We start from the raw sequence: 17,371 nt of genomic DNA on the forward strand, positions 1-17,371 counted from the left end.
TAAAATCAAGCAAGTGCGAAGATTTGGCACAGACTTTTGGCAGTGATTTGATGTTCAGTGTTATTAAAATGCCTTCAGTCCTCGTATGAACCTCAGTCTGTTCCAAGCGACAGGCTTCATCCCTAAATTTAAAGTGGAAAGAATGGGTCTTAGGCTGGACTAAACATTAGAGCAAGAGAGAAAAGTAATTAAATTAACAACATGAAAAATAGAATAAAATATCGTTTATAAATCAAATTAACTTTGTCCTTGAAACGTTTCAGCTACTTAGAATGAGGAAATGCATAGAATCGCCACAAGGGGGTGCTACTGATAAACCAACAACGGCCCTTCCTTGGCCACTCTGATGACTAAATAGTCCTCCAGCCTCCAGCCCAGTGCACTGTCAAGACCAACTCAGACAGTTCACAGCAGGAGAGGAGAGATTTTAAAACAGAAATATGTTCGAGAACATATATCCAGAAAACAGAGCTTCAAACAAAAACAAGTTATCAAAGGGCAAACAGAAGAGAATACCAGGCCTTTATTTTCCCTTATCCCTCATCACAGATTTAGTTATTTTAAAAAGCAATCTTTGCTGCTTTTCAAGAGAGCATTAAACTTGAAATATACTTGCTCTTCATTCTCTTTGGGGAGCAATCCACTTAAAAACAACTCCAAAGCGGAATATCCTGGGGGAGTCCTTCCTGCGGACCCCCCACCACCAACCCAGCCAGCCTCCAATTACACGACCCATCATTTCAGCTAAAAGCGCTGTCTTTTCACATTGCATCCTCAAGGGCTACGTAAAAAAAACCAAATGCAAACAAACAAAAGTCCTTACTCCTGAATGTTTAAAATGCAAATCGAGTTTTGAAAGTCTAAGTCTTTGTTGTGCTCAGAATTACTGCCACTTTTTTTTAACTTCCCTGAAGTGAAGTCACCAAAGAAAGAACGACTGAAACTGTAGTACTAAAAGTTATTCACGGTTTTATTATTGAGCTTAAGAAGCTTTTCCGGTGAATGGCAATACAAAAACAAAGGTTCTCTCACAGCCCTGGGTTTTTGTCTTTTCAATGAAAACATATTCAATTAGTAAGACCCACAATACCTTGAGAGTCAATTATTTTTCAATAATTGTTTTTCATAGTGAGTCACAAAAGTTGTTTTCTTCCATCTTGCTAGCCTAACCTGCTATGCCCAAACCAACTACAATTTAGCTATTTTGGGTACTTCATTTCTTTTCTTGCTGCTCTAAACTTTAATGGACAAAATGTTAATTAAATAAGAATAAAGTAAAATGCATGACAGGGCCTAGCATGTACTAGAAGCAAAATGATTATTAGTTCTTCCCGGTACTCCCAATAGGCATCCTTTTTCGTGTGGAGGAATACCTTTTCTTTCGCCTACACATAAGAACTTTATCCATAGATGATGTTACCTAACTGTCTACTTGCTGTGATGGAGAATTCTGGAAGGTTCTCCCATCCAAGGATGTCTTATCGCACTGATGCCTGCCATTCTCTCTTGGACAGTTCCTTTTATGTGTTGCACTGTGTGAGGCACTGAGGGGCTGCCAATGGCGGATAAAGCACGGTCCTTAACTACAACAGCGTAAATAAATCCTGAGCCTGTGAAACACTGAACCTATGCATAAAGAGTATGTGATCAAATAGGAAATTTAGTGGCACAAAGTGATTGCACGGTAGCACAGCCTGGAAAGGATGCAGGCTTGATAGTGAGACTGATGTTGTAAATTGAGTAGCACCCCCCAGAAAGGTATGTTCAAGTCCTAACTTCCATGGCTCGTGAGTGTGACATTACTTGGAAATAGGGTCTTTGCAGATGTAATTAAGGATCTCGAGGATGAGATCACTCTGGGTTTAGAGTGGGCCCTAAATTCATTCCTTATAAACGAAAGGAGAAGGAGATTAAGCATAGATCGTCACAGAGGGAGACCTCTGTGAACACAGACGCAGAGATGGGTGTGAATCAGCTACAAGGCCAGGAATGCTGAGGCTTGCTGGCAGCCATCAGAAGCTGTTCCAAGAGGGAGAAGCGTGGAACAGATTCTCTCACTGAGCCACCAGATGGAACCAGCCCTGCCAACACCTTGATTTCAGACTTCTGGCCTCCAGCACCGTGAGATGATAAATCTGCTGTGTGAAGCCACCTGGACTGTAGTGATTTGTTACCACAGCCTAAGGACACTAACATAAGTGACCTGGGTTCAAATCAATGCATCCCCAGCCTGTGGCCCAGGGCATCAAACTTTGAATGTCCTCCTCTGTAAACTAGAGTTCCTAGTAGATACGTCGCAGATAAATCAAAAAACAGTCAAGACTGCCGTGATCCCCTCTTCACCCCTTACAGCTTCTTTGACCAAGGGCATGAAACTTAACACCTTGTGTCTCAGTTTCCACATCCATAAAATGGAGATGAAAATAGCAGCTACCTCGTAGACTGGCATGAGAAGTACAGGAGATGCTGCCCAGAGACCACAGAGGCGGGGCACATGAGGCCCTCGGCCCATGCAAGCTGCCTGTGCTGACCTGTTGTCATGGTGACCGCCATGGGAACTGAACTGACCGGAAGACCAGTAAGGTTTGGGATGAGCAGGAAGCTTCCGTAGGAGGAAAAACCTGAAGTGGACCTTGAAGCAATGGTTCCATTTGGATGGGTCACAGAGAGGGATCGGCATCTGGGGCGGGGTTGGCTCAGGAACCTAAGAAAGGAGTGGGACACACTGTGTGCGTGCATGCGCGGACCTCTCCACGTAAGCAGAGGCCCGGAGAGCCTGGTGAGCTCAATTAAGAAGAAGGCTGGACAGCTGGACTGAAATTAAATTCGCTAGAAACCCCACAGCGAGTTTAGAACATGGGATATGGTTTGGCTGTGTCCCCACCAAAATCTCACCTTGAATTGTAATCCCCATAATCCCCGGGTGTCACAAGAAGGCCCCTGTGGGAGGTAATTGAATCATGGGGGTGCTGTTGGGAGGTAATTGAATCATGGGGGTGCTGTTTTCATGGTAGTGAGTGAGGTCTGATGGTTTTATAAGCACCTGGCATTTCCCCTGCTGGCACTCATCCTCTCCTGCGGCCCTGTGAAGAGGTGCCTTCTGCCATGATTGTAAGTTTCCTGAGGCCTCCCCAGCCTCGCGGCACTGAGTCAATTAAACCTCTTTTCTTTATAAATTACCCAGTCTCAGGTATTTCTTCCTAGCAGCGTGAGAACGGACTAATACAACATGATACAATGGAAGACGAGAAGACATTAAAATCGTTGCGTAAGGGAATAATTCACAAGACAAGGATGTTTAGGAAGGATTAACCCAGGAGGACTGAGTAAAGCTGTGCTGCTCAAACCTTCTGTGCTGAAGGGCGAGTTTTCTTCCAATCCATCACTGACCAGTGCTGCTGGAACAGACGGTAGAAATAAATTGCTAGAACATGAAATGGAAACAAGATATCAACTACAAAAATACAAGCCAAATTTTTTACTCTTAGATCCAAACATACATAACGTTGCTCTAATTGTCATAAACATTTTTGAACTCTTATCCCAATTTCTGCCTGATCCTCACAGGGCCACAAGGAGCCACTGGTCAGAAGACAATCCATGGCGGGGTGCTTCTGAAGAGGAGAGGGTGAGCCTAGCAGGGAGGGAAGAGGAGGAGAGGAGCAGAGAAGGCGCCCAGGAGGCCACCGCCATCATCAGGGAAGCAGAAGACAAAGGTGGTGAAATGCAGATGGCGGAGAGAGCCACACGTAAGGTATTTTGAAATGTAAATTGATGGTGAGGACAGTGGGCTATAGCTAAATAAGGAGCAGCTGATCCCCAATAAAATGTGATGTTAATAAAATGGCGTTGTTTATAGAAATGGGAAGAACAGGAGAAAGGTGCCCCAAATGGGAGAAATAACCGCATACTTAGAGTGAACACACCTCAAATACTGTATCTTCTGGACTCCGGGGTCTTACAACGTCGGGTTGCATTTCCACCCCCGCCCCACAATTGACAGAGAACAAGAAATTACTTTGCTAAATATTGCCTTTGTGACTAGAATTATAGACTGAAAATATCAGCACTACTAAATTACAGTAAATTTTGTGGGCTGAAAATAAATACTGTCATGATAGAGAAAGTATTACAAGAAAAACTCTTGGCATATGTGTTTTACAACTTCCTAGGTAATTCCGACGTGCACCTCAGCTTAAAAAGTCACTGCATTACTTTGATGAATATTAGGTAAGAGTAAAAAGGTAGTGGTCAAAAGGATATAACTTATTTTAATGTACATATGTAAATCGATATTCCAAAAAGATAACAATCTTTGTAAATTAGCAAACTAAGAAATGCAAATAAGTCAATCCATACCTCTCTATGGATACAAAAAAAAAAAAAAAAAAAAAAACTCTCTTGCTTAAAAAAAAAAAAAAAGTGAGGAAGTCTCCTGGCCACAGGGGGTCAGTATTGCTTCAAAACAAAATTACCCCAAATCTCTGGGGGCATAATGGTCTTTTAAAACATGATTATATTTTCTTCTTAAAAAAAAAAAAAGGTTAGTTTTTGATATATCTGATTTCTAGGCTTTACTGAGTGACAGATGGTTATAGCATGTGAAAAAATATCAACTTGTTAAAAAATCAACTTGTTAAAAATGTGTATTTCATGCAAAATTGAACTTGGAGCCTCCTCATTTAAAAGCAATCCTAGAAATTAAGAGAAGGGAGAAAATTATATATATGTCAGAGAGGATGCATGTGTTCAATTCAACACAGAACTCAGTGCCAAGGAAAAATGAGAACCATGTCTTCAATTTCTCACTTTGTAACTGAAGAGGTCAGATACACACTCATGACATCTTTTGGTAAAAATACAAAAATGAAAAATAAATGCTGTACTGTAGACAGTGATGGTAGAGAATATTATTGACTGAATCGTTGCAACGTCCTCATTATAAGATTGAGAGAAATGAGGGGTAAAGACGTGGCAGAGGGAAGGAGAGAACACCGTGAACATACGGGTGAAAAATTATAAGTAGCCTGTTGAGAAGATCTTGTGGGGATGATTGGACCAACATTTGGGCATGTTGTGTAAGACAGAATCACACACATTGCCCAAGTTCCAGTTTTATTTGAAACATTCTGATATTCATTCATTCATTGCTCTAGACAAAGTGATGGACAAAAACAAAGCGCAGCCATCATGGAGCTGTGTTAAGTGAGCAAACAAATTCCTGGATATGCAATTCTCTACCTTGTGATAAAGGCTCTGAAAGAACAGGGCTAAGTGACCACAGAAGGCTTCTTCAAAGAAATGCCATTTCACCTGAGACCTGAGGACGTTCAGGCCAAGAGATGGGGATCAGACTGCAGGTCCTGAAATCCCAAGGCCAGCGTGACTGATGCACAGTGAATTAGAGGGAGAGAGAATTCTGGGTCTCAAGGAGTTTTGATATTATCCTAAATGCAATGGGAAACCACTGGATGAAATTGGAATTATGTGATCCAATTTTCACACTTTTTAAAAAGTATTTTGGGCCAGGCACAGTGACTCATGCCTGTAATCCCAGCACTTTGGGAGGCCAAGGTGGGCAGACCACATGAGGTCAGGAGTTCAAGACCAGTCTGGCCAACATGGTAAAACCCTATCTCCACTAAAAATACAAAATTAGTTGGGCGTGGTGGCGGGCACCTGTAGTCCCAGCTACTCGGGAGGCTGAGGCAGGAGAGTCACTTGAACCAGGGAGGCGGAGGTTGTAGTGAGCCAAGATCTCACCACTGCACTCTAGCCTGGGTGACAGAGCAAGACTCCAACTCAAATAAATTAATTAATTAAATTTAAAAGTATTTTGGCTGCTGTGTAAGTGAATGGGAAGGGGATTCAGCAAGAATGGAAATGGAGAAACGCACATGTGCTTAGTAGTGTGGTTGTCCAGGAAGATGATGCCTGGGAAGAAGAAAGCAAACAGATTCCTGGCATTTAGAAGCAGAACCAGAAAGTCTTATTGGTAGGACAGATGAGAGGAGTCATATTTTTGTTCACCCCATATAAGTGTATGCATTTCTGCTTCCACTGCTGAAACCTATAGAAATATTAACCTTTCCTCTTAGAAGTAAAATTATTAAATGATCAGTTTATACAAAGAAGTATCAAATAATAAATCAGTGATTGTGTTGATTTATGTACATAAAATAATATCAATTAAATGCTATGACTTTTTAATGATAATGGAAACAAAATTATATTCAGCCAAATGCTTTTAGAATTAAAGTTTAATAAAGAAAAGATTAAAAGTGAGTATTCCTTTGATATTCTGATTTTATATCCATTGTTCAAAGTCTCTGTTGATTTTTTTCTCTTAGAAATATTCACAGAAAATGAATATATTGAGTTCAAAAATATTCACCTTGAAATCTATAAATTAAAGTCAAATTTCATTTCCATCCTACAAGAGCATTTTCAACAACATGCAGGCACTGTGATAAGAGTATCCACCTCAGCCAGCTGACTACCAGGGGAGATGATGTGTCTGTGGATGCTTCTAAATCTTATCTAAAGTACAAGAACTAAGATGCTTCACGTGGGCAAAGCTAGTCTCCTAAATTAGTTCTGGACTTTCTAGTGAAAATGGAGGTTACCTGGGCAAGCTGGGTTTCACTAAGCAGAACAAGATTGTCAACTCTTACGCCTGGAATCTTATTTGAATAGATTTCTTTCCTTTTTTTCTTTTTCTTCTTTTTTTTTTTTTTTGAGACGGAGTGTCCCTGTGTTGCCCAGTGCAGTGGCATAATCTCGGCTCGCTGCAACCTCCATCTCCTGGGTTCAGGCGATTCTCTTGCATCAGCCTCCCAAGTAGCTGGGACCACAGACATGGGCCATGACGCCCAGCTAATTTTTGTATTTTTAGTAGAGATGGGGTTTCACCATGTTGACCAGGCTGGTTTTGAACTCCTGGCCTCAAGCAATCCACCTGCCTCAGCCTCCCAAAGTGCTGAGATTACAGGCGTGAGTCACTCCCACCCAGCCAGTTTTTGTATTTTTAATACAGACAGGGTTTCACCATGTTGGCCAGGCTGGTCTCAAACTCCTGACCTCAGGTGATCTGCCCACCTCAGCCTCCCAAAGTGCTGTGAATACAGGTGTGAGCCACCATGCTCAGCCAAGTGAATAGAATTTTTTTTTTTTTTTGAGACAGAGTCTCGCTGTCACCCAGGCTGGAGTGCAGTGGCAATCTCGGCTCACTACAACCTCCGCCTCCCAGGTTCAAGCGATCCTCCTGCCTCAGTCTCCCGAGTAGCTGGGACTACAGGTGCGTGTCACTACACCCGGCTAATGTTTTTGTATTTTTTTTAGTAGAGACGAGGTTTTACCGTGTTAGCCAGGATGGTCTTGATCTCCTGACCTCATGATCCACCTGCCTCGGCCTCCCAAAGTGCTGGGATTACAGGCATGAGCCACCACGTCCGGCCCAAGTGAACAGAGTTCCAAAGGTGTTCCTGGCAGGTGCCAGGTGGAGACTTCAATGTGTGGGGGTTTGGGGCACTTTTAAACTATGGAACATAATGATAATAAGGCAATTAACTATAATGACTGTAATTTTCCTGTAGAAGAGTTGAGCACAGAAAGCAAACAAGGCACTGAGCAGTCTCTGTTGAATGCCAGGGATGCATTTAGAACCACACTACCTTTAAGCTTGGTTCGCATAACACTTACCTGGATCTGGTCCCATAAGACTCCCTCTTATGCCCATACGTTGTATACTGCCTTGTCCACATCACTGTCTCTATTCTAAGGAACAGCCCAATAGTTCTTCACTCTTCTCGTTCATGATTGTTACAGGAGCAAATTGGGATAATGGTTGTAAAGTGCTTGAAAAGATGAAAAGTGCAACAGAAATGCAAGACGTTATAATTAATTATAAGTTTTTTATGATTTATCTGTTACATTTTATCATGGTTATCAACCTTATTATCTAAGTAAAGAGTAGGTATATAATTATAATTTTATATTATGTAACAGTACAGATTGTTTATTCTTAGTCCTCAACAAAGAAATGAATACTAAAATCTCCTTAAGAGATTTTTTCTTAACTATAGCTATTTTGGCTTTATCCCAAATCCTTAAATCTGACTTTCCAAGGGTGGGATAGAGGCATATGTGTTTTTACAACTCCCTAGGTAATTCCGATGTTCACCTTAGCTTTAAAAAATCACCGCATTACTTTGGTGAATATTAGGTAAGAGTACAAAGGTAGTGGTTAAATGGATATGACTTATTTTAATGTGCACATATAAATTGATATTCTAAAAAGATACTCTTTCTAAATTAGCAAGCTAAGAAATGCACATATCAATTAATCTATACCTCTCTATGGATTAAAAAAAAAAAAAAAAAGCTGTGCCATATAGATTGTGCTTCTCTGCTTCTCCTGTCACTCACAACTATAGTATCTCTGTATCTCTGTTTCCCCCCTAAAAGGGGAACTCTCCAGAAGGCATCTCACAGGTAATCAAAGCACATTCCCATCTACCAGTGTGGCAACTTCTGTATTTCTGCCCCTTTCCAATGCCTCTGCTGTGTGTGAGTGCTCCTGGCTGCCACTAGCACCGTCACCCATCCATGCCAATTAAGATCCCAATGCCAGTGCTGCAGGGTACTGAGTCCTCGCTTGGAGCCAAAGCCGCTGCACTGCACTGGCCCCAAGGTCACTGAGATCTGTGTGCTGTCCCCTGAGTGCACACAGCGCTGCGATATCCTGTGTTATGCAGTGACGTGGAGAGAATCCCTCCCCCCGCCACTGCCACACACACGCGCCCCCCCGTCTAGGCTTCACTTCTGTGTTGGTTTCCCAAAAGTGCTTCTTTACACTCCCAGTGCCTCTCCAAGATTTTTATAAAATTAGCTGTATCTGTTTTTAGTCCCCAGACTTGAAAACCTCATGTGAAGGATGGGTGTGTAGACAGAGGGAGAAGATCTGAGGCTAAGAGGGCGAGAAGAGCTGAGACAGAGGGCTGAGGGACAGCTGACATCTGGAGCGTTTCTGTCCTGCCTCGTTTGGCTCAGTCTGCTCCTCCCTTTTGTCAGGAGCTGCTCCTTAGAAAGGGCTGCTCCCTGGGTCTGGCAGAAATGCTTGAGTTCTAGTGTGACCACAACATGAGTTTAGGCTGTGACCCTGTTAGGAAAGGGGTCTCAATCCAGACCCCAAGAGAGGGTGCTTGGATCTCTCACAAGAAAGAATTCAGGATGAGTCCATAAAGTGAAAGCAAGTTTATTAAGAAAGTAGAGGAATAAAAAATGGCTACTCCATAGACAGAGCAGCCCTAAAGGCTGCTGGTTGCCCCATTTTTATGGTTATTTTTGATGATATGCTAAACGAGGGATGGATTATTCATGCCTCCCCTTTTTAGACCATGTAGGGTAACTTCCTGACATTGCCGTGGCATTTGTAAACTCTCATGGCGCTGGTGGGAGTGTAGCAGTGAGGACGACCAGAGGTCACGCTCGTGGCCGTTTTGGTTTTGGTGGGTTTTGTCCGGCTTCTTCACTGCAACCTGTTTAATCAGCAAGGTCTTTATGATCTGTGTCTTGTGCCAACCCTCTATCTCATCCTGTGACTTAGAATGCCTTCATCATCTGGGAATGCAGCCCAGTAGGTCTCAGCTTAATTTTACCCAGCTCCTATTCAAGATGGAGTTGCTCTGGTTCACACACCTCTGACAAACCTACCCTTGCAGATGTCATGTTCAGCGTCCCTGATTTGCTGTGGGAGAGAAATCTGACAGGCCAGTAATATCATAAGAAAAAGTATGGGAAAACCTGTTTTATTTACAATTAAGCATATAATTTAGCCCTTATATACAAAGAAATGTTCCAATATTTATCTTTCAGTTTTCATAAACGTGATAAATCTATACTGGCATTCTTTTCCCCTTCTTCTTCTACCCAACGACAACTTTGTTACGGACTCAAAAAATTCTGACCACTATGTAGGTCTATTAACAAAGTATGGGCCGGGCATGGTGGCTCACACCTATAATCCTAGCACTTTGGGAGGCTGAGGCAGGTGAATCACCTGAGGTTAGGAGTTCGAGACCAGCTTGATCAACATGGAGAAACTCCAACTCTACTGAAAAACAAAATTAGCCAGCCATGGTGGCACATGCCTGTAATCCCAGCTACTGGGAGGCTGAGGCAGAAGAATCACTTGAACCCGGGAGGCGGAGGTTGTGGTGAGCCAATATCACACCACTGCACTCCAGCCTGGGCAACAAGAACAAAACTCTATCTCAAAAAAAAAAGACAAAAGTGTGTCAGGCCGGGCTCATGCCTGTAATCTCAGTACTTTGGGAGACTGAGGCGGGCAGATCATGAGGTCAGGAGATCAAGACCATCCTGGCTAAAACAGTGAAACCGTCTCTAATAAAAATACAAAAACTTAGCCAGGTATGATGGCATGTGCCTGTGGTCTCTGCTACTTAGGAGGCTGAGGCAGGAGAATGGCGTGAACCTGGGAGGTGGAGGTTGCAGTGAGCCAAGATTGCACCGCTGCACTCCAGCCCTCCAGCCTGGGTGACAGAGTAAGACTCTGTCAGAAAAAAAAAAAAAAAAAAAAAAAAAAAGAAGGAAAGGAGGGGAGGGAGGGAAGGAAAGGAAAGAAAAGAAAAGAGAAAAGAAAAGAGAAAAGAAAAGAAGTCAATAAAGCCTTCTTTGTCAAAGTTGATCTTTCCCGAGGTGCCATGTCTCCTGGCTCTGTAGTATAGTAGGCACCCATATCAGACATTATTGGTCAAGCACCATCTGTACTTATTCCTGATCTCTGTGGGAGAGGCAAACTCTGGGCTAACATCTCATGAATGAATGCAGAGTTGGGGAGTGTAGGGCTCCCAGTTGCAGCTAAGCATCAGAAATGCCTCTGACCATGATGCAGATCTGACTGTCCCAAAAGCTCTCCATTGGGCTTACCCCATTAGGTAACTGGTGTCATTTCCCAGGCTGTGACATGTATGCAAGCATACATCTTAATTTAGGGAGAAGGGAAAGAGAACTATAAATTGGTCTGGTAACTCCCCCATCTGGCTACAAGTCAGAGAAGATGCAAGCGTGATCTCAGTTTACAAAAAAACATATTTTGAGATAATTTCAGACTTACAGAAAAGTTGCAAAAAAAAGTACCATGAATACCCATACAGACTTCAAGTGGATTCCTAAATATTGACATTTTATCATGTTTGCTCCATCATTCTCTCTGTGTCTTAATGGGTTTTTTTCTGAACAGTCAAGGAGTAAGTTGCAGACATAATGCTTTCCTATTCCTAAATATTTCTGTCTTACTAACCACAGTACAATCATCAAAATCAGAAGTTAGCATTGATATACTACTATTACCTAGCCTGTAGATCTTATGCCAATTGTCCCACAAATGTCCTGTGTAGCAAAAGGAAGAAAATACAGTGTTTTAAGGCTTTTGAGTGGGATCACAATGGCTCTGAGACCTTGTCCAGTAACAGGGACCACGAGAACTGCTAGGACCCAGTCTGCCACAGTCCTGATCTAAAATACCCTTTGGTCTTAAGGATGTGGACATCTGCTGACCTTTTCTAAACTAAAGAGAGAAATTGAGGACACAGAATGTTGGTTATATGCCTTTTATTTTTTTCTCTGTTTCTCTTTTGACCAACATATTTTAACACAGCAACTCCTCACAGACTGCCTGATATACCCAAGGCACTATCTTTAGTTCTGGGGGATAGAGAGTTATATAAGATGTGGTCCCAATACTCCTGTGAATCAAAATGTTATTAAATAATCAGTAACTAAACAGAAATGAAATAGTAATGTTAGGAATGATAAATTCCTCTTCAAAAGGTTTAATTGTGTAATGTTCTTGTTCTTTGTTCAAAAGCCCAACCTCCTTGTACTCTCTTGTTTCTAGCCTGCAAACCCACTCTTGTTGCACCCTGACATGCCCAGACATGTCCAGGCATGCCTTTTACTATAATGGACGGACTACTCCTACCCCCTCCTTTCTTACAAATCACATGCTTACCCTATTTAGAAAAGTTTAAGTCTTAGCCTACTGGGATCAGTTTAGATTGTGCACTCCAACCCTAGCCTATAAGGGAATGACACAGGGACAGGAACTGTGTTAGCGTTAAAAATCCCTTCCTTTGTTCAGTATGCTCTTGTGGTCAGGACAGATGTGAGCAGCACCCTTCTGCAGAAATAAATGTGCCTTGCTGAGAAATTCTCTAAGTGCTGGTTTTTCCTTGTGGCACTGAGCACTTGTTTCTAACAGTAGTAATGTTAACGGTGGCAGAGAACCGAGTTACACCAAGTTGCCAGCAGTGAATCCCTACAGGTCCTCAGCAACTTCAGCCCTTGCCTCCTCAGAAGAAGGAAATTGGCTGAGAGGCATAAGGCAGAAAAAAAGACTGAGGCAATTTTCAGAGCAGGAGTGGACATTTATTTTAAAAGGCTTTACGAATGATACAGTGGACTTTGGGGACCAGGGCAGGGGGAAGGGTGGAAAGGGAGCAAGGGATAAAAGACTACAACCTGGGTGTAGTGTACACTGCTTGGGTGATGGGTGTACCAAAATCTCACAAATAACCACTATAAAACTTACTCATGTAACCAAATCCCACCTGTTCCCCAAAAACCTATAGATATAAAAATGTTAAAAAAAAAAAAAAAAAAGAAAAGCAAGAAGACAAAGAATAATAACTATGCTGAAAAGAAATCTATGAGAAATGAATTTCAGGTTTTCTGGAAAGTTCTGACTGAATGACTCCACTATATTATTAGAGTGGTTTATTATATAGTTCAAGACTATGTAATTATATAATATTCCAAATTGTCACCAATAAAAATGCAACATTGTTGAAAATAGAAAAAAATAAAAAATAAAATGAGTAAATAAATAAATTTTAAATATAAAAAGGCTTTAGAATAGGAAAGAAAGGAAAATTCACTTGGAAGAGACCCAAGTAAGCTCCTGAAAGTCCGAGAGAGAAAAAACAAAAGGCTGGGCATGGTGGCTCATCCCTGTAATCCCAGCACTTTGGGAGGCCCAGGTGGGAAGATCACCTGAGGTCAGAAGTTCGAGACAAGCCCGTCCAACATGGTGAAACCCTATCTCTACTAAAAATACAGAAATTAGCTGGGCATGGTGGCACAGACCTGTAATCCCAGCTACTCAGGAGGCTGAGGCACGAGAATCGCTTGAACCCAGGAGCCAGAGGTTGCAGTGAGCCGAGATCGCACCACTGCACTCCAGCCTGGGCAACACAGCAAGACTCAGTCTCAGGAAAAAAAAAAAAAAAGAAAGAAAGAAAGAAAAAAGAACAACAAACAGCACTTTAACCATGGTCCTGGGACTTTATAGGCTCGCCTCTTTCCCATGATTCTCCCCTTAGGGTGGGCTTCCTGCATGCACAGTGCTTTCCTTACCCTTTGGACTTGAGCACCGTGTGTTTAGTAATTTATACACATGCCCATCTGAGCATTTCTTCCCTTTTCCCCTTTTCCAGTGGTGTGTATCCCACTCGGAACATGGTACTTCGCCATTATTGTCTTTTAACAGGCATGCTCAGTAGCTTCTTCCTGTGGTCTGCATTCAGTTAACATTTTGATGTTAACAGGTGTGGACCATCAGGAAATGGCCTCTCCCTGGCTGCCGAATTATCATTTTTTGAGAGGCAATACGATAATTGCCAAACCATCACCCGACATTCCCAGTGGGTAGGGGTGAGGGAGAGCCCTCTCCTGCCCTGCTCATATGTAACTACCTGTAACAGGAAGAAGGAAGAATACAATATATGGTCGAGTGTTTGATAGACAACATGTCAAATGATTTATATACATATTTATTTTTTACACAAATATGGTGACATTTGGCATTATTATCTCTATTTTATAAATGAGGAAATAGAGGATCATAAAAATCAAGAAATCTGTCCAGCGTCTTCACACAGTGAGATACAGAGCCAGGATTTGAACCAAGGTCGACCTCCAAAGCCCAAGCTTTGTTCCACGAAAACAAGAGGTATAAACAGATAACACAGAGCAAATGTGAGAAGAGAGAAGTGGACACAGGAAGCCTTCCCAGGTCTCAAGGACAAAGGTATATTTGAGCACAGACTGAAGAATGGATGAGATTTTGAGAGTAAAGATGAAAGAAACAATCCAAAGGGGGAAGCCAGCGGCTTGAAGTAGCTGACTGCAGTATCCAATGCTTTGACTCAGCAAAACAGCCAGATCAGGTTCCCATGACAGGGCAGAGGATACACGGCTTCTTGAAAGCTTGAGTGTGCCCAAGGGTCTTTGCAGTTAACAGCAAAAAGCCCAGACAGATAATTCCTACCATTAGGCAGGAAACAGCTTCTCCTGGGGACTCGGTGGTTGATAAGCTTTCTTTTCAGCAGGGAGCTTCTTCTGATTTCTTTTCTTAGGAAGAAGACTTGCCTATTTAAGATAAAGAGTAGAAGGCAGTACTGGGAGCACTTTTCTAAATTAAATAACTCCTCAGGGTGCCAGCCTGTTAAGTGTGGACAAAGAGGCAGGACTTGCTGGGCTCCTGCCCATTCGTGAAGCAAAAATTGCAGAGTTCCCCAGGAAGCCACGCAGTTTTGTTGACATCTAAATTTCTGGCATAAAGAGATGCTATTTGTTTACTTTTTGCATATTCTAAGGAATATGCAAAAAGTAAATATTCTAGGGAAAGACAGTAATGCATGATAGATTCAGCAGGACATTGCATCCTGGACAAAAAATTTATACTATCACTAATTTCTCCTGAAAAATGACTATAGTAGCCTAATTGAATAATTTTCTATTATAAATATTCAAATTATATGAATGACTTAGATTAGCATTTTTTGAAAGATGCTCCTTGTGAAGTTTGGAAAGGTACACGAAGTTCAGCTTTTTAAAATTACATTTAAGATCCAAGGCTTGGGCCGGGCGCGGTGGCTCAAGCCTGTAATCCCAGCACTTTGGGAGGCCGAGACGGGCGGATCACGAGGTCAGGAGATCGAGACCATTCTGGCTAACACGGTGAAACTCCGTCTCTACTAAAAAATACCAAAAAACTAGCCGGGCGAGGTGGCGGGCACCTGTAGTCCCAGCTACTAGGGAGGCTGAGGCAGGAGAATGGCATAAACCCTGGAGGCGGAGCTTGCAGTGAGCTGAGATTTGGCCACTGCACTCCAGCCCGGGCAACAGAGCAAGACTTCCGTCTCAAAAAAAAAAATCCAAGGCTTACTCCTTACAGTGGCTTACTCCTGTAATCTCAGCACTTTGGGAGGCCAGGCGAGAGGATCACTTGAGGCCAGCCTAAGCAACATGGTGAGACCCTGTCTCTACAAAAAATAAAACATTAGCCAGGTGTAGTGTCACGCACCTGTAATCCCAGCTACTCAGGAGGCTGAGGCAAAAGGATTCCTTGAGCCCAGGAGTCTGAGGCTGCAGTGAGCTATGATCACAACACTGCACTCTGGCCTAGGCAATAGAGTGCAGTTTATCTGACTTTAACTCAGCTTCAAATATAAAGGAGAAGCTTTGGGTACCCTAAACTGCCATGGGCTTAACCGCTTACACGCTGCTACCTCTGGCCACTAAGCCAGGAGAGAAAGCAAGTATGCCTCGTTACATCCCAAGCTCTCTTCAGCTGTGAGACATAGGGTAGACTGTAGTCATTCCCCTCCCTCCAAGTTCCTGAACACTGCCTGCCATTTTTTGGAGGTAAACTACTAATTTATTCATTTTATAAAATCATGAATGAGGCCGGGCGCGGTGGCTCAAGCCCGTAATCCTAGCACTTTGGGAGGCCGAGACGGGCGGATCACGAGGTCAGGAGATCGAGACCATCCTGGCTAACCTGGTGAAACCCCGTCTCTACTAAAAAAAAATACAAAACACTAGCCGGGCGAGGTGGCGGGCGCCTGTAGTCCCAGCTACTCGGGAGGCTGAGGCAGGAGAATGGCGTGAACCCGTGGGGGCGGAGCTTGCAGTGAGCCGAGATCGCGCCACTGCACTCCAGCCTGGGGCACAGAGCAAGACTCCGTCTCAAAAAAAATAAATAAATAAAAATAAAATCATGAATGAATGAACAACTAGTGATGATGAAAAGACATGTATTGTCCTATACAGGAGACTGAGATCACCAGCTCGGGTGGAGCCGAGAGGAATTTTGCCAGAAGCCCTGTTCACGGTATGTTTTCTATTTGTCTCTCCAATGTCTTCTTACATGTCTAACCACCACAGTGCAAGGATGGGAAGAATACGAAGATCCTTCCCATTCACTCGTCACTACGAAAGAGATTAACTCACATTCCCATTTAATTCAGGGGCAAGAATGCCCCATATGAAGGATACCTAATAACATTTCTACTTAACCTAACTAATACAATTAAATTGAGAAAAAGAAATAAGTGGTACAAAAAGTAGAAGACTGGAGATAACATTTCTATAAAATTCCTAATTTGTAGAAAATGTGTCACCATTAAAAATGCAAGCAAAACTGTTCAAAGAGTTCAGCAACTACTTTAAACAAATAGGCCAAGCACGGTGGCTCAACCTGCAATCCTAGCACTTTGGGAGGCGAGGCAGCTGGATCACTGAAGCCCAGGAGTTCAAGACCAACCTGGGTAACACAGCGAGACCCCCATCTTTACAAAAAATACAAAAATTAGCTGGGTATGGTGGTACATGCCTATAGTCCTGACTACTCAGGAAACTGAGATGGGAGGATCACTGGAGCCTGGGAGATCGAAGTTGCAGTTAGCCATGATTGCACCACTGCATTTTAGCCTGGGCAACAAGGAAGACCCTGTCTCAAAAAAGCAAAAACAAAAAATCAATAAATAATAAAATAAATGATATAATTAAGCTTATTTTAAGCTTATTTTTAAGCTTATAATTAAGTTATTTTATAACTAAGCATGAACTATAATAGAACAAATGGAGGAAAAAGAAATAACATAAACCATAAGATTCAAATGAATAAATCTCTTTAAAAGTGGACAAGACCTTTATAGAGAAAACTAAAAATATCCTCGAAGGACATACAGTAAAGGATTGTGAATAGTAGAGATGTGATCCATGTTAGTCAATGGTAAGACACATAGATACATTAGAATTTTACTAAAAATATCAGTGAAACTCCAATGTTTAAAATTGTAAATAAGTTTTTTCTTATAACTGAACATGTATATTCTTAATATAGAAGAGCAAAGACATTTCTAAAGACAAAACATGGCAGGGAAGGATAAGATCTTGCCTATTAGATAATAAGGATGATTACAAAACGATACTTAATTAGGAGAGTGAGTTTGTTGCAGTACTAGGCAGTACTAAGTAGATCAGTGTTTCAGAGAGGCTGGAC

General features: G+C 42.3%; 1 long non-coding RNA gene across 2 annotated transcripts in view; it reads right to left on the reverse strand.

Annotated features, from left to right (window-relative positions):
• Window positions 1-1,001: 1,001 nt before the first annotated feature.
• The window catches only part of LOC126941380 (uncharacterized), a 52,482-nt gene continuing 36,112 nt past the window's right edge, over window positions 1,002-17,371 (reverse strand). The window contains exons 5-6 of one of the 2 annotated variants that reach the window (XR_007721281.1): window positions 7,702-7,856; window positions 1,002-3,398 (exon numbers count right to left, since the gene is read on the reverse strand). This is a non-coding gene — a long non-coding RNA (uncharacterized LOC126941380). Of the gene's footprint in view, window positions 3,425-7,701; window positions 7,857-17,371 lie in introns of both variants that reach the window. The other variant, XR_007721280.1, reaches the window with a different exon arrangement.

Source organism: Macaca thibetana, chromosome 18 (genome assembly GCF_024542745.1).
Source record: "Macaca thibetana thibetana isolate TM-01 chromosome 18, ASM2454274v1, whole genome shotgun sequence".
Taxonomy (NCBI): domain Eukaryota; kingdom Metazoa; phylum Chordata; class Mammalia; order Primates; family Cercopithecidae; genus Macaca; species Macaca thibetana.